The 16,602-nt window shown below is 41.3% G+C and overlaps 1 protein-coding gene across 2 annotated transcripts in view; it reads left to right on the top strand.

The window, feature by feature from the left end:
* BMPR1B (bone morphogenetic protein receptor type 1B) overlaps window positions 1-16,602 on the top strand; it is a 358,401-nt gene that overhangs the window by 9,943 nt on the left and 331,856 nt on the right. For both annotated transcript variants that reach the window (XM_065596087.1, XM_024099901.3), the window contains exon 2: window positions 790-3,130. The gene's annotated coding sequence lies outside the window, so the exon portion shown is untranslated. The remainder of the gene's footprint in view (window positions 1-789; window positions 3,131-16,602) is intronic.

Here is a 16,602-nt window from a genome sequence, read left to right as displayed (position 1 = left end):
TAGCAGTGACAGAAGATTTAGACAATTACTTATCTACTGCTGGTGCCACTGACAGCCCCAAACAGTGTCTTGTCAAATATACTACATCTCCTTTATTAGGAGCTACGTATTTTGAGTGTATTATAAAACTGTTATAATGAGATCTGATATAATTGGGAGCTAGTGACTGGTGTCGTTTGAAGTGATCCCCTCAGAAAAGACTAGTCAGAGATGCTAATGAGAAAAGAAAGACCATCATCCTTCTCTCTTGTAGCTCAGTTCAGTAATTAATAGTTTCTGTGGCTGTTAGCTCATAGCAGCTCGGAAGGGCAAGTCTCTTGGGCTCCACCCCTATGGAGATTAGTCTTGCATTTTCCAGGGGGAAAAATCATAAATGTTCCTTGCACTCTTGTGGCTGCATCCATCCCTATTTCAGGGCAAAATCCTTGTTCTTACCAGTTCCAGTTGTCCTACAGACATTTAATTACCTACCAGGGTTGAGGAAGGCAGTCTCCTCTTCCCTGTGCTACAATTTGGGAAAAGGCCTGCATAATTTTGGACATCGTTCACCGTCCCCTTCCATTGTCTTTACCTGACCTTCCCATCTCTTCCTACATCTTTTTCCCTCTCCAGGTATCCCACCTGTGTCCTCTATTTTTCTCATCTCTTCCCTTCCCTCTGTCCCATCTCCCCTCTCTCTGCCTTCTCCTGGTCTCCCTTGCCTTTTTGCATGGGAGAGCTGCTCGTGCATTTCCCATAATGGCATATTTTCTCCATTCCTCTTGGCTATTTCTTTTTCTTTTTCTGTAGCATCTGGGCAGAGGGAAAAACAGAAGAGAAAGCCAGAAGAGATGGAGCCGAAGTTCCTCTGCTGAGGTGGGAAATGCAGGTTCACAATATGGGATCCACGAGTATTATGGTGGGCCATGACTAAGAAACTGGCCAAAACGTGTGGAATTTGAGCTGTCTGAGGGTAACTCATGAACATGGAGTTCACAAAAGTGGAGCATGAACAGGCTTTCTTGCAAGATTGCCAGCATTTTTGCTTTTTACCACAGCCAATAATAAGCCTTTCTCACAGTATTTCAGGATGGCTGGCGCTAGTTCCAGCCAGGCCCTAGAAATAAAAAGATGCATGAAAAGGAGAAAACAAACAAGATTTAGCCCCACATGCCAGGAATGTAAAGAAAGGTTCAGTCCAAGAAATGGATGAGTGGTCAGGTGGAGGAGGGTCTTCTTGTTTTTGTAACTGGTTTGCCCATTCCTGCATATGAATTTCCCAAAATCTTGAGGTGCTCTGTTCCCCACCCATAAATGAAATGTTTTTGACAGATGAAAAATAAATTAATTCCAATGAGGCTGGAGAGGAAGAAGGGAAATACAACTGCACATGTGATTTTTAAAAGGAAATAATTTTCTATTATTATGATTAATTCCTCCCTGTATGTCAGACCATCTCAGTTCTTGCTTTTAGAAGTCTCTCCCTTGTGGTCAAGTCAAAGACTAATTTCAGGGTGTGGTATAAGACTCTTGGCATGTTTAGTTACTAGCTTTCAACATGATAAATAGAATTGTTAACGGTATGAGTTATTTTCTATAACAGTAATAAAAGATTACTTAAATTGTAAGCTCTTGGGGGCAGGGACCATTTCTTTGTCTGTAGAGTGCCTAGCAGGATGGGCAGGGCTGACTAGTGGGGGGAGAAAGGGGTCAGTTTGCTCAAACTCCCATTTGAGAGGGCCCCCAGAATGAAGGGGGGGGGGCAAATTTTAGTGATTGGCATTGTGGCCTGGCACATGGAGTAACAATGCCACTCATTGTTTGGCGCCCCCCCCTTTCACCAGGCCCAGATCCCACTGTTGCTGTCACTGGCATTGTCGGGGTGAACCCAAGCCACCCTACTAGGCCAAGAGCCTGTAGGTAAAAGAGGGGTCGGGGCTCAGGGAGAAGTAGGTTTGGGAACAGTACCCTGGCCCCAAGCAGGGCAGAGCCCTCCAAATCCCCACGGTGACAGCAGCACCCCACAGGCTGGGGCCCTCTCCCACTACCCATCCCCTCCCCTTTTCTTAAATTCTTTTGTGTCCAAAGTAATTGTTTTGGAAGGGTTGGGGAGAGGGCTAAGTTTCAGCTTTTGCCCCAGGCCCCCAAAAACTCCCGTGCAGCCCTGACACTGGAGTGGTGGCTTCTGGGTGCTACCACGATACACGTGCTAGTAAGAGAACACAGCAGGTAGGAGGCAGAATAGGTTATGATTTGTGGAAAATTCACATGTTATAAACATTATTTGTTTTTAACCAATTAACCCCACGTTGTCCATTTTACCATAAACAATTTGGTTGCTAATCTGATCCGGGCTGTAAATTGTCCACTTCTCTCAAATCTCTTAGCCTTGTCAGGGGGATTTGCTGCCATTTGGGAATGAGCTGGGGGATGCGGCGGTGTGTTATTTGGCTACTGATTTATTATCAGTACGTGGCAGGGTGGGTAGTCAGTGCTACAGGGACAGTGCTTGCATCTGAAGAAGTGGGGGTTTTTATCCACAAAAGCTTATGCCCAAATAAATCTGTTAGTCTTTAAGGTGCTACCAGACTTCTCGTTTTTGTGGATACAGACTAACACAGATGCCCAACAGTGCTACAGTACTTTTTAGTTTTTTGTGCTTGTGCCCGTATACTGCAGAAAAGGTACTTACAAAACCCCTCAGCTGGAGAGACGGATGAGAAGGTTCATGGGTGCAACCACCCATCAATGACTCTCCCCTCTGGCAGCAGCAGCACAGCCACCAAAGCGCTGGGCTGTGGGGACCCAGCCGACCATGGGCTTGGCAGCAGCCCTCTCCCGGGCCAGAAGCTCAGCGCTGGCTGCTGGCAGGGTGGAAGCCTAGTCCCGCTTTGCTAAAGAGTTGGCGCTCGGGCTGTGCAATCACTAGTGGGAGCTGGAGAGGGCAAGCGGAAAAAAAAAATCTGCAGCGCCTGAGAGAACCCGGGTGTGGGGGGGAGAAACACCAGCAGCAGCTGACCCAACTTTGTGGCGTGGAGGCGCAGGGGGAGCAGCAGCGGCACTGAGCGGCGTGCAGCGGGGCGCGCGGCGTCTGCTCTCCGGCCCGGGGCGCGCGGACCAAGCTGCAGCGGCGGGGGCGGCCTGGCAGCCGGTAAGGGAGCTCCGCGCTGGTGGCAGCGCTGCCCGGGCGAGCGAGCTCCGGCAAGGGGAGAGCCGGGGGTGCGGGGGTGGCAATGCAAAAGGCCCGCGCGGGAGGGGGCAGGCAGCTTGCTCCAGAGCTGGCGGCGGTTTGTGTGCGGTACCTGTGCCCTGGCAACCGCCCCCGCGCCCGGAGGCGAAGCGGCGCTGGGATGCTGCAGCCGGGACCTTGGTGGAGGCGCCCTGCCGCTCAGGAAAGGCAGCGGCGGCTCCTGGCGGTCGGGGCTGGGGCTGGGAGGGGAGGCAGCGAGCGAGCGGGACCAGGTGGCTGAGGACGGGGCCATGTGAAGAGTCCCGTTCCCCCGGCTTGTGATTGCCTGTGGGGGGGTTTTCAGTGAGCCGCGAGCGGGTGGTCAGGCCATGCGGGGGCTGTTACTGACTCTGGGCGAAGTTTTCCAGCCTAAGTGCTTCACTACATAGGCTCCTACTGCCGCATCCAGGCACCCGAGGGAGAAGCGCCCTGTTTCTCACAGGTGCTGCTGGGCCGCCCCGCTTTCAGAGCCGTGGGAGCGGACGGTGCTCGGGAGCGCTGCAAACTAGACCAATCCTACTAGCCAGGGCCCCACATACGGATTTCGGAGCCCACCTGTGGGTCCCCCGGGTTGGGAAATGTTGGCGGTTTGGGGGTGTTTAAGTAGCTGCTAAGGTGGCTCGCAGGTGGAAGTGTTGCGGGCAAGTAAAGGGGTTTCGGTTGACGTCTCTGTGTTTCTGAGATCAAATCAGCTGCAAGGTTATTATTTGGTGCTTGCCAACCCAGCCCCTTGGCAGAGGACGCCAAGGCGTGGAGACAGGTTGTTATGCCGCCCTCCCCACCCCCACAGCCACTGTAGTCTTTTTATCATATCACTATTGAACTGATTGTATTTGATAGCTTCATAATTGCACTTCAACCATGCCACAGAATGGATCTTAATTACTGAAGAAATTAATTGCACTTGTGCATCTTATTCCTGCCCAACCCCTACCTGTTTGGATCATTAGAACTGAGTACAGTGTTTTCAATAAGTACTGGAGCATAGTCTGTATTTTCCAGCCTGCCTTGAGCTGCCTCTCTGACTAAATCAGACCAGTGATAATGATTTTTGGCAGCTCCTACGGATTTTGCAGGGAGCGCTTCCCCTTTAACACCATGAGCTGGACTGCTCTTGGAGGGACTTCATTATTAAGGTGAAGAATGAATGACTCACTGCACTCAAAGGTGCCTGTGAAGGAACACAGAGAGAAAAGTCTTTAAACTATCCCCAAACACCTAAAAATAAACATTTTACAATTGCAAAAACATCTGTAATGTTAGCAAAGAAGAATCAGCTGAAGAGAGGTCATTGGACTCAACAATGCAAAGTGGCTGTTAAAGGACAGGATAGTGGCTAAAAAAGTTGAAGTTAATTTAGGCAATTTATGTGGAAATACCACTGAAATCTTAAATCAGCAACTGGATATTAATGGGATTCCTACATCTATACTCACCAAATATACATCCAATTTCTTAATTTTGCAACTACATTGGTGAAATTTGTAATCCTTTTCATTAGTTGGAAAAAGTGGTGGAAGTCTCTTCTAGTGACCTTTGAGTAAGCATAAGCCAAAGTATAGGTGTAAAGACTTTTTAAAACATTTTTAGTGGTCATATAACTTAATATACTTTTTATAGTTAGAACACAAAGATTTGTTTTTGTACATGGCAGATGTCTTCTAAAATCCTTAGAAACATTTGCTAGAGAGATGTTTGCTGAGAATATGGCATTTTGGCTTCAAATGCTTTAATGTCATTTGGTAAGTCATTGTAAAATCATGCAAAACAATTGCCTTCTATTGTGTAAGTTTGCCATTATTGTAGTGATGTTTTGCATGTAAAGCGTACTTAAAATTACACAATACGTTTAATTTACCATGACTTCAGACATATTTTTATAATCATGCAAGTAGGGCTCTTTTTTTTTTTTTTAGTTTTAAATTTAATTTAATGCAAGAAAATTTGAGACAGCATGTTATTTGTCTAATTTGAGAGGCTGTTTAGTAAGCCTCTGGATCCTTTCCTTGTGGTCACATGTTACAGTTTGATATGATCTCATTACTCATGTGTCAAAAGCGGTTGATGAATTTTTAATGACACTGAAATGTGCTTTTAAATCAAAATGTCTGTTTGCCAAGATAAAATTGGGAAGATAATGGAGAATGCTGTGAATTTATGAAAAAAGTAAATCTCTCTCTCGCTCTCAAGAATGCTTCCCTAGTTGTTTAAAAATAGGTTTTGCCCCACGTAAAATACTCACTTACAGTGCTCAATTTTCTGAAGTTCTGCTTTGAAAACAGCACTTACACAACTCATTGCTAACTGACTGGGGAGCCTGATGAGAGGATTTCACTTGTTACAGGAAAAAGTAAATAGTTAAAACTGTCTATTCAGAACAAATACATACCTGCTATACACAGTGTTATTTTCTGACAAATAATCATATTGAACAACTTTTAAAGTTAATATATTTTTTTTCAAAAATTAAAACAACACAAAACTAGATATGGCTTGTGGAAAAGTCAAAGAATGCACAGAGGTGTTATACATTCAAATTAATTTGACTTAGAGCTTATGACAGTATTGCTAATAAAAAGCAAAATTCACACCATGCAGAGGGCCAACAAGAGGTCTCTGCAGCACTTATGTTCCACTTCAGTCCTGGTGCATAGTCCTTCTGCACAGGGGTGAGTTTCACCCAGAGCTTTTTTTTTTTTTTTTTTAAATAAATCATTAGAAGGCAGTATATTCAGTGTTAGATTACTTGGTGTATTTAAGTTATATGGGTCACCATATTTAATGTTGTGTTTGTTATTAAAAAGACCTTTCAATTATTTTAAAAGAAGGAATACAGAATAATAAATCGTGGGGCTTGACCTTCTTCCCACATCTTTGTAACTCCATTGACTTCAGCTGAGCTACTCCTGATTTACACCTATGTGAGAGAAGAATCAGGATTTCCAAGTCTGATTTTTGTAGGTACTTCCACCATATTCAGATCTCCACTTTGTGTGTAATATGATTGCTTTGTGTGGAACAGCTATGGAATATGGCTCAGTCCCACAGTGTGTTGAGGCTGTGGCCCTGAGCCAGCAAAGCACTTAACAACGTGCTGAACTTCAAGCGTGTGAGTAGTCCACTTGGAATTAGTGGGTCTACTTATATAATTTAAAGTTAAGCATGTGCTTAAGTCCTTTGCTAGATGGAGGCCAGAATGCTCATTATGTTTCCTGATTGAGCCCTCGGGTCTTGAAATTCTCTTACAAGAGAAATGTTACTTGGTGGTAACATTAAGTGACAGATTCAGGAAGAACAGTTCATAAAGCCAGAGCTTTCTAGCCTGTTTGTTTCTGGATTTGTTTTCTATGCATTATTTCCTAGAAAACACAAGCAAAGAACAATATGTAAGTGAGCACATCCATTGCCAGGTGTGTGGAAACAGTGAGAGTTAGAAGAAAGCACTTTTTCAGGTGGGATATGTGAGTTCCTACTAATGAGAAATAAGATTACTTTTTTCATACATGTTTATAGTCGTCTCCATTTCTAACAGAACCAATGACTTAGTACTTCCTAAAATAGATATATATCTCTTAGATTGTAAGCTCTTTGGGGCTGGGACTTTCTTTTTATAGTGTGTCTACACAGTACCTAGTACAATGGGGATGGCATCTCTAACCACTGCTACAATACAATACAATTGCTTCTCGGCCTTCTGGCTAAGAGAGGTGAAAACATTATCAACTGTAATAAAAACCATTTTGCAGTACGTGATTTCAAATTTAATTAATCCTTGGATACTTCTGAAGACCTCAATTAAACTTCTGAAAGGTATTTTCTGTCAATGTTCAGGTAGCAATAAGGGCAGAATATTGCACTAGACCACTTGGATAATACATTGCTATCATTATTCCACTTAAGGAGTTAGAAAATGTAGATGTATCAATATTTGCCTCTTTTTAAAGCTGAGTTAATCTAGGTCCTCATTGCACGAATGTCAAGTTTAAATTTGAATGACACATAAAACAGAAATTTACTGGTGTAACAGTTCAATATCTACCCATTTTGCCTCATGTCTCAGTTCTGTTTTAGGAATTTTCTGTTATGCATAATAATTTAGTTGTGTCTCATGACAGACTTCTGTCATCTGATTTCTTGAGACCAACATGATTACGATGGAGAATGTTGCTAATGAGATTTGAATCTCTGAATGTGTGCTACCTTATTTGTGACACCTTACACAGAATAACTAGGAAACATACCAATTTAGGAAATAGAATCTGAGACAATTAAGGTTTTAAGCAATAAAAGCTTTTGAAGCAGCTCCTTGATTAGCTGGCCGTTATATGAAATGGGGGGAAATGAAAGAAAGATGTGTATATATAATGTTGCTTCCCTCAGTTTAGGGGCAATGCATTTCTCTTCATACTCAGGATTCAAATATCTGAGGCCTAATCCTGCAGAGTTTTACACAGGTTAGTAACTTTGTGTGTGTGAGTAGTTTCCTTGAGCTCAGAGAAACAACTCAACTGAGGAAGGTTACGTGACTAAGCATTCACAGGATTTGGGCTACATTTCATACCTGGCAGCAAATGTAAAAAAGCTTGTTTTACCACATGTCCAGAAACATTCCTCCGCCTCTAGCTTTGTGTATCTGCCATGGAGTTATCTTTGGCCATAATATGAACTGCTGATAGAAATGAGTGATTCTGATCTAAATGATAACGCTTCTTAAAACTAGATCTGAAACACATGGACTCATCATACAGTAGCTCCTTTTTTGTATAGATAAACTACTGTTGTTGCATTGTCTAACATAATATAAATATTTGGCCTTGATGGGCAAAACGCTGAAGGAGGTGACTGGAAAACTCTTCATACAGCTATCAGTTCTAGTCCATTCATATGCAAACTGGTTTCTATCCTGGTACAAGTTCCAAAGCATGCTTAGCCCTGACAAGAAGCACCTAGTCTTCATTCAAGCAATCTCTATCCCAGTGTGGCTTAAAGAGGAGAAATATAACAAAAGATACAGGGTAAGAGTTTCAAAGGCACAAAGGGGAGTTTGGTGCCCAATTCCCAGTGAGCTTTCAAATCTCCCTTATAAATAATACAGTGCTTTATGTCCACCATCCCAATTCTTTTGATGCATGTGAGAGGCAAGAGACTTGCATACTGTAGCTAATGTAAGGTGGGCTGTAGTTTTTTTTAATAAGAAAACACTGTTAAAGTAACCAAAATATTTTTGAAAATATAATAAAACCTTGGTGTATGTTTACTTCTGCTCTTTCATGTGTTCAAATGCTGAGCTACATTTCCTCTATCTAAAACTTCAGCATTTAATGTAGTTGTCAAGAAATAGTGGCTTCATATGGGATTGTTAATTATTCCTTATGATCTGCTCAAGCCACTTTTAATTTTTGTGTATGTGTTCTTTTCTTTTTTTGTAAGTAGCTCTAGTATGTCGACTTTGTTATATTGTGCTGCACATTCTTCTGCCACGTTGGATAATCTCATTGACGCATTAGCTTGGACTCCAATATTTTCTTCCACTAGTCCAGCAATTTACTCTCTTTTTGTAATAGGTAAATAGTAACTCTGTCTTTTGATTCTGCTTTTAGCTCCAAAAATGTACAAGTGTTTGTGTACTCATCATTAATTTTTTAATGAATTTCTATCTCATGTATCCTCTCCTACTAAACACCCAGTGCCATTTGCTAATATCATATTGTTCCCTTTTCTTGTGGGTTCTCCTTTGCCCCCCCCCCCTTGTCTATTTAGACTGTAAGCTCCTTGGAGTAGGAACTGTCTATTACGCTGTGTTTGTACAACACCTAGCACAATCGCACCCCATTCTTGGCTGGCCCTTAGGCACTACCATAATACACGCGATGGTTAATAATAAGTACAGAGAGATCATCCTGTATCCTGTCTGCATTTGCTCTGCAAGTAAAACTGTAGCTTTTGCTTCTCCAGCAAAGGCTTTAATTCTTACCAGTTGCTTCTACGCTGGTGATGAACGCAGGGAGTCTGACAGCTCTGTTTCTGATCTCTTTCTGATGGGCATTATCAGACACGATGTATCTCCTGTCACCCACTGGGCTGTGTGGAGAACTTGCACCATTTCATCTGGCAGAATATCTGAATCCCTCTGCAAAGGAATTATTGCTTGTCTTTCATATAAGGAAAGGGATAAGGAGGTTGTCAGATTACGGAGCATCATACACACCTAAATTTGGGGTAACATTATCACCTTGCAGATATCTGTCATCAATGTTAAATGCCAAGCTTTTAAATGTGTAGTTCATTATTTTAACTTTTCGAAAGCAGTTTCTCCTTGGTACATCTCAATATCGGGGAGCTCAGATGACAAGATAAACTACTCAAGATTGTTTTTGTGCTTACCGTGATGTTGTTACATCTCTTGATAAATAGTGTCAGGTGGCACAATTCTGATCTTATATCCACAGTGTAAACTGAATTGTAACTCAATTGAAATTAAATGGAGATACACCCCTAGTTTAAAAATTGAGATCAGAATCAGGCCCACAGGAAATAAGAGTTTGTGTCCTCACAGGATTGTTTCCTAGGAACTTTTGCTTAGTCTAACCTTTTTGTTTTGTTTTGTTTTTAATGAGGATTTTAGCAATTGAGATTATGAAGATGGCCTTCTCACTTGTTGAGTTTACACCTTGTTATTCTGAAACGGTAAAGAGAAGTGAAATTCTATATTCGGTTTATTTGGGATTTTTCGCCTTAATTATGAAACCGCTTGAAAGGTTCAAATCCTGTTCTCCTTTCTCACACGAATAGTCCCACTGAAGTCAATAGGACTTCTCCCATGAATAAAATGAGCAGGAAATTGTAGTTATAGTCAGGAAAGTGCGGGTAAAGATGACAACTTGAGGTTCCATATTATTCTTTCTGTAAGACTTCAGATCAAATTTCTTGAGTTTAAAAGTCAAAAGTCTGACAATCAAGAAGTTTTCTTTTCCATTTACATCAGCACTGTTAATATTTGTGCAGCCAGACCCTACTGTAGCTGATAATTTTGTTGTTGCCAAGAGCTCCATGGTGTTACAGTGACTGGTAATAGGTACATATACAGAACAGCAGAACACATCCCAGTTAACTTCTAACAGCTATGAAATAGTTAAGTGCTAACAGTAGTGAAAACTTGTCTCTGTACTGTGTGAGACAGTGACTAGCAGGGAGTAGCTATGATATGCTACGTATAAATTAGATGGTATTTTATTTTTATATCTAAGTTACTAGGTTTTGTTTTGTTTAAAGTTGTATCCAAGGATCAGTTGACGATTTCCTTGCAGAATGGTGACCTTGCAGATGAAGGCTTGAATAGAAAAGGAGTACGGGTACTTCTTTTCTTTTTGTCATGTCCTCATATATTGAACCAATTTATTTATAATTTTACAAGGAGAATTGCATTTCCTTCCATATCTAGTTTTTGGAGTGCCATCTTTTAATATAGGCCCTCTTTTTGAAGCAATGACAATTAAAATATAGGAAAATCATGGTTCTCTTTGATAATCTTCATTTTTCTTTTGATTAATTTTTTCAGTCCTGTGTATGAGTTCTATGCAGTTAGTATTTGACATTTTGTATTTTTTGCATCAACCTAATACCATACAGAGAAAATCATTGTAATAGGTGCCCTGTTTATGGAAAAATGAATAAATAAAACTTAGGTACATTCTCGCTCATGTGTCAAAACAAAATGCACAGTAAGGCAGCTTCTTTAATAATAAATTAACTCTTGTATGGCTTTACAAATTCATAACTCCTTATATGAATTGAACTTTGAACTTTATTGCCCTTAAAGATGTTTTTTAATAAAAGTTTAAAAACAGCAGAATGTTTCTTTTGCTTAAGTGGAAATACAGTATATGGAGACCTGTCAGTGATGAAATAATATTCTAAATTTGCACAACATAAAATCAGAGGCTGTGTATTTCAATGAATAAAGTGTTTGGCTCATATTTCAAATATATTGAGTTAAATCCTTATAAATATTAATCAAAATATAGTTTAATTATTTTTTCCTATGAATTGGATTATAAATTCATGTATTCTTGCCACTTTTCTAAAAAGAAAACAAAATTTTGTAGGTGACACAGAATATTTCAAACATAAAAGCCAAGTCAAAAAGGGTGAGCCTAATAACATATACACCTCTACCCCGATATAATGCGATCCGATATAACATGAATTCTGATATAACATGGTAAAGCAGTGCTCCGGGGTGGGGGTGGGGGAGGAGGAGAGGTAGGGCTGCACACTCTGGCAGATCAAAGCAAGTTTGATATAACGCGGTTTCACCTATAACGCGGTAAGTTTTTTTTGGCTCCCGAGGACAGCGTTATATCGCGGTAGAGGTGTATTTGTAAAAGCATTAGAAAAGAGCCCTTTTAAAAGCCCTTTTATTCCTTGAAGCTACCAGCACTTTTGCATGTGCACAGCTTCATGTATGTATATATTTGCAGGATTAGGGCTTTAATTAGGATTAATTTAATTTCCCCCTTTCCAGATTAAGAGACTCCAGATCAGTTAAAGATCACAAGGAGAGAGGACTAATTGGTCCTAGCTGTTGTGATTAATTTACCTACTGTAAATAGCTGTTTTGATGGATATCCCATTTTCAATATCTCAGTCACTTCCTTTGTCTGCTTTACCTTCTATTACTCTTGTACAAATATGGCAGAGGATTGGGCCCAAATTGTTCAGATGCTGCAGATGGAAATGTTTGAAAAACTATATAGGAGAGACTATCAGTGGTCAAGAGGGTTGTTAATCACTTGATGGACAGCCCATTTGACCAATGTAATAGGCAGAGTGTACTGTTAAAAATTGCTGCTGATGAATATATATATATATATATATATATATATATATATATATATATTAGTAGAATAATTTTGTTTCAATTGTAGAGGATTTTGCCAAATAAAAGTATCCATTTAAATGTTTTGCTTTATGTGGCAGTTCCTTAAGTTTAACTAAAAAGCATTTCTTTTCTTGTAAAGGTTTTAAAACCCCAGCTTACAAACAGAATTTGGGCTAAATTGTGCTTCCCTTACCCACTTTAGAAGCCCAGCTGTATTGTTAGTGTTGGTATTTACATAACTTTTAAGCACACAAATAAAAAATTATTTGTCATCAGATATTTAAAAATGAGTCCTTCCTTTATGTGCCTGCAAAGTTTTGGATTCAAAACGCCTCTTTTCCCCACCAAGAGAGGATCTCTCTCCCTCATGCACAGGCATGCGCATCCCCCTTTTCCAGACAGAGAGCATAAACATTTTTATAAGCTACATCTTCCCTAGCTAAATCGCTTCAAAGCATATTGGGCTCATAGACTGTGTGTGTTTTCATGCAAGAAAGATTTGGACAGGATAAACACAATTAATTCATAGATTCTAGGACTGGAAGGGACCTCGAGAGGTCATCGAGTCCAGTCCCCTGCCCGCATGGCAGGACCAAATACTGTTTAGACCATCCCTGATAGACATTTATCTAACCTACTCATAAATATTTCCAGAGATGGAGATTCCACAACCTCCCTAGGCAATTTATTCCAGTGTTTAGGAAAAAGTTCCTAACTGTCAGGGTGGTTAATGTCCAACCTGGACCTCCCTTGCTGCAGTTTAAGCCCATTGCTTCTTGCTCTATCCTTAGAGGCTAAGGTGAACAAGTTTTCTCCCTCCTCCTTATGACACCCTTTTAGATACCTGAAAACTGCTATCATGTCCCCTCTCAGTCTTCTCTTTTCCAAACTAAACAAACCCAATTCTTTCAGCCTTCCTTCCTTCATGTTCTCAAGACCTTTAATCATTCTTGTTGCTCTTCTCTGGACCCTTTCCAATTTCTCCACATCTCTCTTGAAATGCGGTGCTTCTATGCAAGATGTATTTTGAAGGCAGGATATTATAATTGAGATTAGGTTAATTATCTATCTGTATTGGTTACCAAGATTGAATGTATACGTTTTTCTAAAAAAGGGCATTTATCTTCTGTTATACCTGTCATTTTGTGCAGGCATTTGCAACCTGGAGGAATCTCATTAAGCACATACAAATCCCACTTGATTTGCTTTGTCTAGAGTCAGGCCTTTAGGGGCCAATTCTGAATGGGGGATCCCTGCAGGACAGCCCTTAAGCACGTGTGCCGTCTTATTCGCTTCAATGGGTCAGCACAAGATTGGGACCTAAAGGTGTCTGCACCATGGGTTCTGCAAAATTTGACATACGCCTTTTGTAAAGCATTTTGAGATCCTTGGATGAAGAGTGATGCCTAAACCCAATGAATTGTTATGCATAGTGTGCACGTTCACAGTTATTCTGTATAGCAGCGTTTCTCAAACTGGGGTCCCCGAGGGTACTTCAGGTGTCCGTGAGCCCTGCTGATGAACTCCCCCCACTTCTCCTATCCCTGGAGGCTATTGAAGCCAAACCAGGAGATTTTAGGTGCTAAAAGTCTGGCGGCGCAGCAAGGCTAAGGCAAGCTCCCTGCCTGCTCTGGCCCCATGCTGCTCCTGGAAGTAGCCAGCATGTCCCTATGGCCCCCGGCGGGAGGTGCCAACTCTGCAGCTCCCATTGGCTGAGAACGTCAGCTAATGGGAGCTGCAGGGGCAGCGCGTGGAAATCCCCTGACTCCTCCGCCTAGGAGCCACTGCCAGAGAGATGTGCCAATTGCTTTCTGGAACCGCTCAAAGTAAGCACTTCCCAGCCAGAGCCTGCACCCCTTCCCGCACCCCAACCCCCGCCTCAACCCAGAGCCTACCTCCCACAGCCTGCACCACTGCTCCGGCCCAAAGTCTGCACCAAATTCTCTCCCAGAGCCCACACCCTTCACCACCTCCTGCATCCAAACTCCCTCCCATAGCCCACACCCCCTCCTACACCCCAAATCCCTGCCCCAGCCTAGTGGGAGGGTGTGTGTGTGGGGGGGATGGAGTGAGCGGGGGGCTGGGGCCTTGGGGAAGGGGTGGAGTGGGGGCAAGGCCTGGGGCTGAGCAGGGAGGTTTGGGGTCCCTGAAAGATTTTTTTGTTACATAACTGCATTCAAAAATAAAATAATGTAAAACTTTAGAGCCTACAAGTCCACTCAGTCCTACTTCTTGTTCAGCCAATCACAAGACAAACAAGTTTGTTTACATTTACGGGCTATAATGTTGCTCGCTTCTTATTTACAGTGTCACCAGAAAGTGAGAACAGGCGTTTGCATGGCACTTTTGTAGCCAGTATTGCAAGGTATTTATGTGCCAGATATGCTAAAGATTCATATGCCCCTTCATGCTTCAGCCACTGTTGCAGAGGACGTGCTTCCATGCTGATGACGGTCATTTAAAAAAAATGTGGTGATTAAATTTGTGACTGAACTCCTTGGGAGAGAATGGTGTGTCTCCTGCTCTGTTTTACCCGCATTCTGCCATATATTTCATGTTATAGCAGTCTTGGATGATGACCCAGCACATGTTTGTTTTAAGAACACTTTCACTGGAAATTTGACAGAATGCAAAGAAGGTACCAATGTGAGATTTCTAAAGATAGCTACAGCACTCGACCCGAGGATTAAGAATCTGAAGTGCCTTCCAAAATCTGAGAGGGACGGGTTGTGGAGCATGCTTTCAGAAGTCTTAAAAGAGCAGCACTCCAATGCAGAAACTACAGAATCTGAACCACCAAAAAAGAAAATCAACCTTCTGCTGGTTGCATTTCACTCAGATGATGAAAGTGAACATGCGTCGGTCCGCACTGCTTTGGATCGTTATCGAGCAGAACCCATCATCAGCATGGACGCATGTCCTCTGGAATGGTGGTTGAAGCATGAAGGGACATATGCATCTTTAGCGCTTCTGTCTTGTAAATATCTTTTGATGTTGGCTACAACAGTGCCATGTGAACGCCTATTCTCTCTTTCAGGTGACATTGTAAACAAGAAGCAGGCAGCATTATCTCTTGCAACTATAAATAAACTTGTTTGTCTTAGTGATTGGCTGAACAAGAAGTAGGACAGCGTGGACTTGTAGGCTCTACAGTTTTACATTGATTTGCTTTTGAATGCAGTTTTTTTTGTACATAATTCTACATTTGTAAGTTCAACTTTCATGGTAAAGAGATTGCATTACAGTACTTGTATGAGGTGAATTGAAAAATACTATTTCTTTTGTTTTTACAGCGCAGATATTTGTAATAAAAATAAATATAAAGTGAGCACTGTACGCTTTGTATTCTGCATTGTAATTGAAATCAATATATTTGAAAATGTAGAAAACATCCAAAAATATTTAAATAAATGGTATTCTATTATTAACAGTGCAGTTAATTTTTTTAATCACTTGACAGCCCTACTATTTAGATTTTACAGCAGTGGCAGAGGGTCTTATCCAAACAGCAGGCAAAGCAGCAGGCAGATCCATGTTGTGTATTAGAAGAAAATCACTGAGAAAATGAATACATTTTAACTTACCTGCTAATGACTTTTCTCTGAGTCCTCCCACACTAGGACCCTTGAGATTTGTCTTTTTCCCCACTGCTCCCTCCACAAGTAAGCACGAGACAGAAAATTACTGAACTGTTGGATGGACGCCATCATTAATTTCCAATTTGTTTTCTCTGTTTCCAGCAAGATGAAAATTATATTAAAAAAGTAATACTTACAAATAATAAAAGAGAAGGCGATCAAAGCAAACTAATCTGATTACTTTAAAGGAATTTTCAGAGAATAATACAGACTTACGTTAGCAACTGGAAGTGTGCAGTTATTAGTCTGCCAAGGTATTTGTCACCATTGACATCAAGTTGCTGACTTAAAAAAGATCTACAGAAATCAACATTTTGACCATCTACGTCAGAAGAGAATGAAGGTCTTAAACATTTATTAAATTTTGTTCAATACTGTTAGGAAAGAATAGTCGTTCTCTTCTTAAAGGCAAACTAGGGTATTGTCATAGCTATCAGATTTGGGGTGAAATTCACTGAGTGGTAGAGCACTAGCACTTAAGTATTGCCATGTGGTATAAAATATAGTATTTTTCTTAAGGTCCTTTGGGAGGTCTGTGAGTATGTGAGAGTCAGAACTTTTGTTGAAAAAAATGGTTGTGGAGAAAAGCTTGAAAAGGTTATCTCCGTGCGCCTTAAAGGCTTGGAAACCTGAAGGCAAATAAAAAGAGCCCCATGTATATTACTATTATTTAAATCTCAGGCAATTTAAAGCAACCTCATGATTTTTTGAGGCCTGATTCATGATTATTGAACATTTGAGGTTGGCAGTACTGTTTGTTACTTATTTTGAGAATTTAAGCCATGTACAGTCATTTTGCTGACTCTCTACAGAAGGGGTGGGATTTCATCCATTGTGTCTACCTGAAACTTTCTAATACACCCAGACAGTTCATG

Source organism: Chrysemys picta, chromosome 5 (genome assembly GCF_011386835.1).
Source record: "Chrysemys picta bellii isolate R12L10 chromosome 5, ASM1138683v2, whole genome shotgun sequence".
Classification (NCBI taxonomy): domain Eukaryota; kingdom Metazoa; phylum Chordata; order Testudines; family Emydidae; genus Chrysemys; species Chrysemys picta.
Note: the sequence above shows the minus strand (reverse complement) of the source record. Positions and strands in the feature narration are given on the sequence as shown.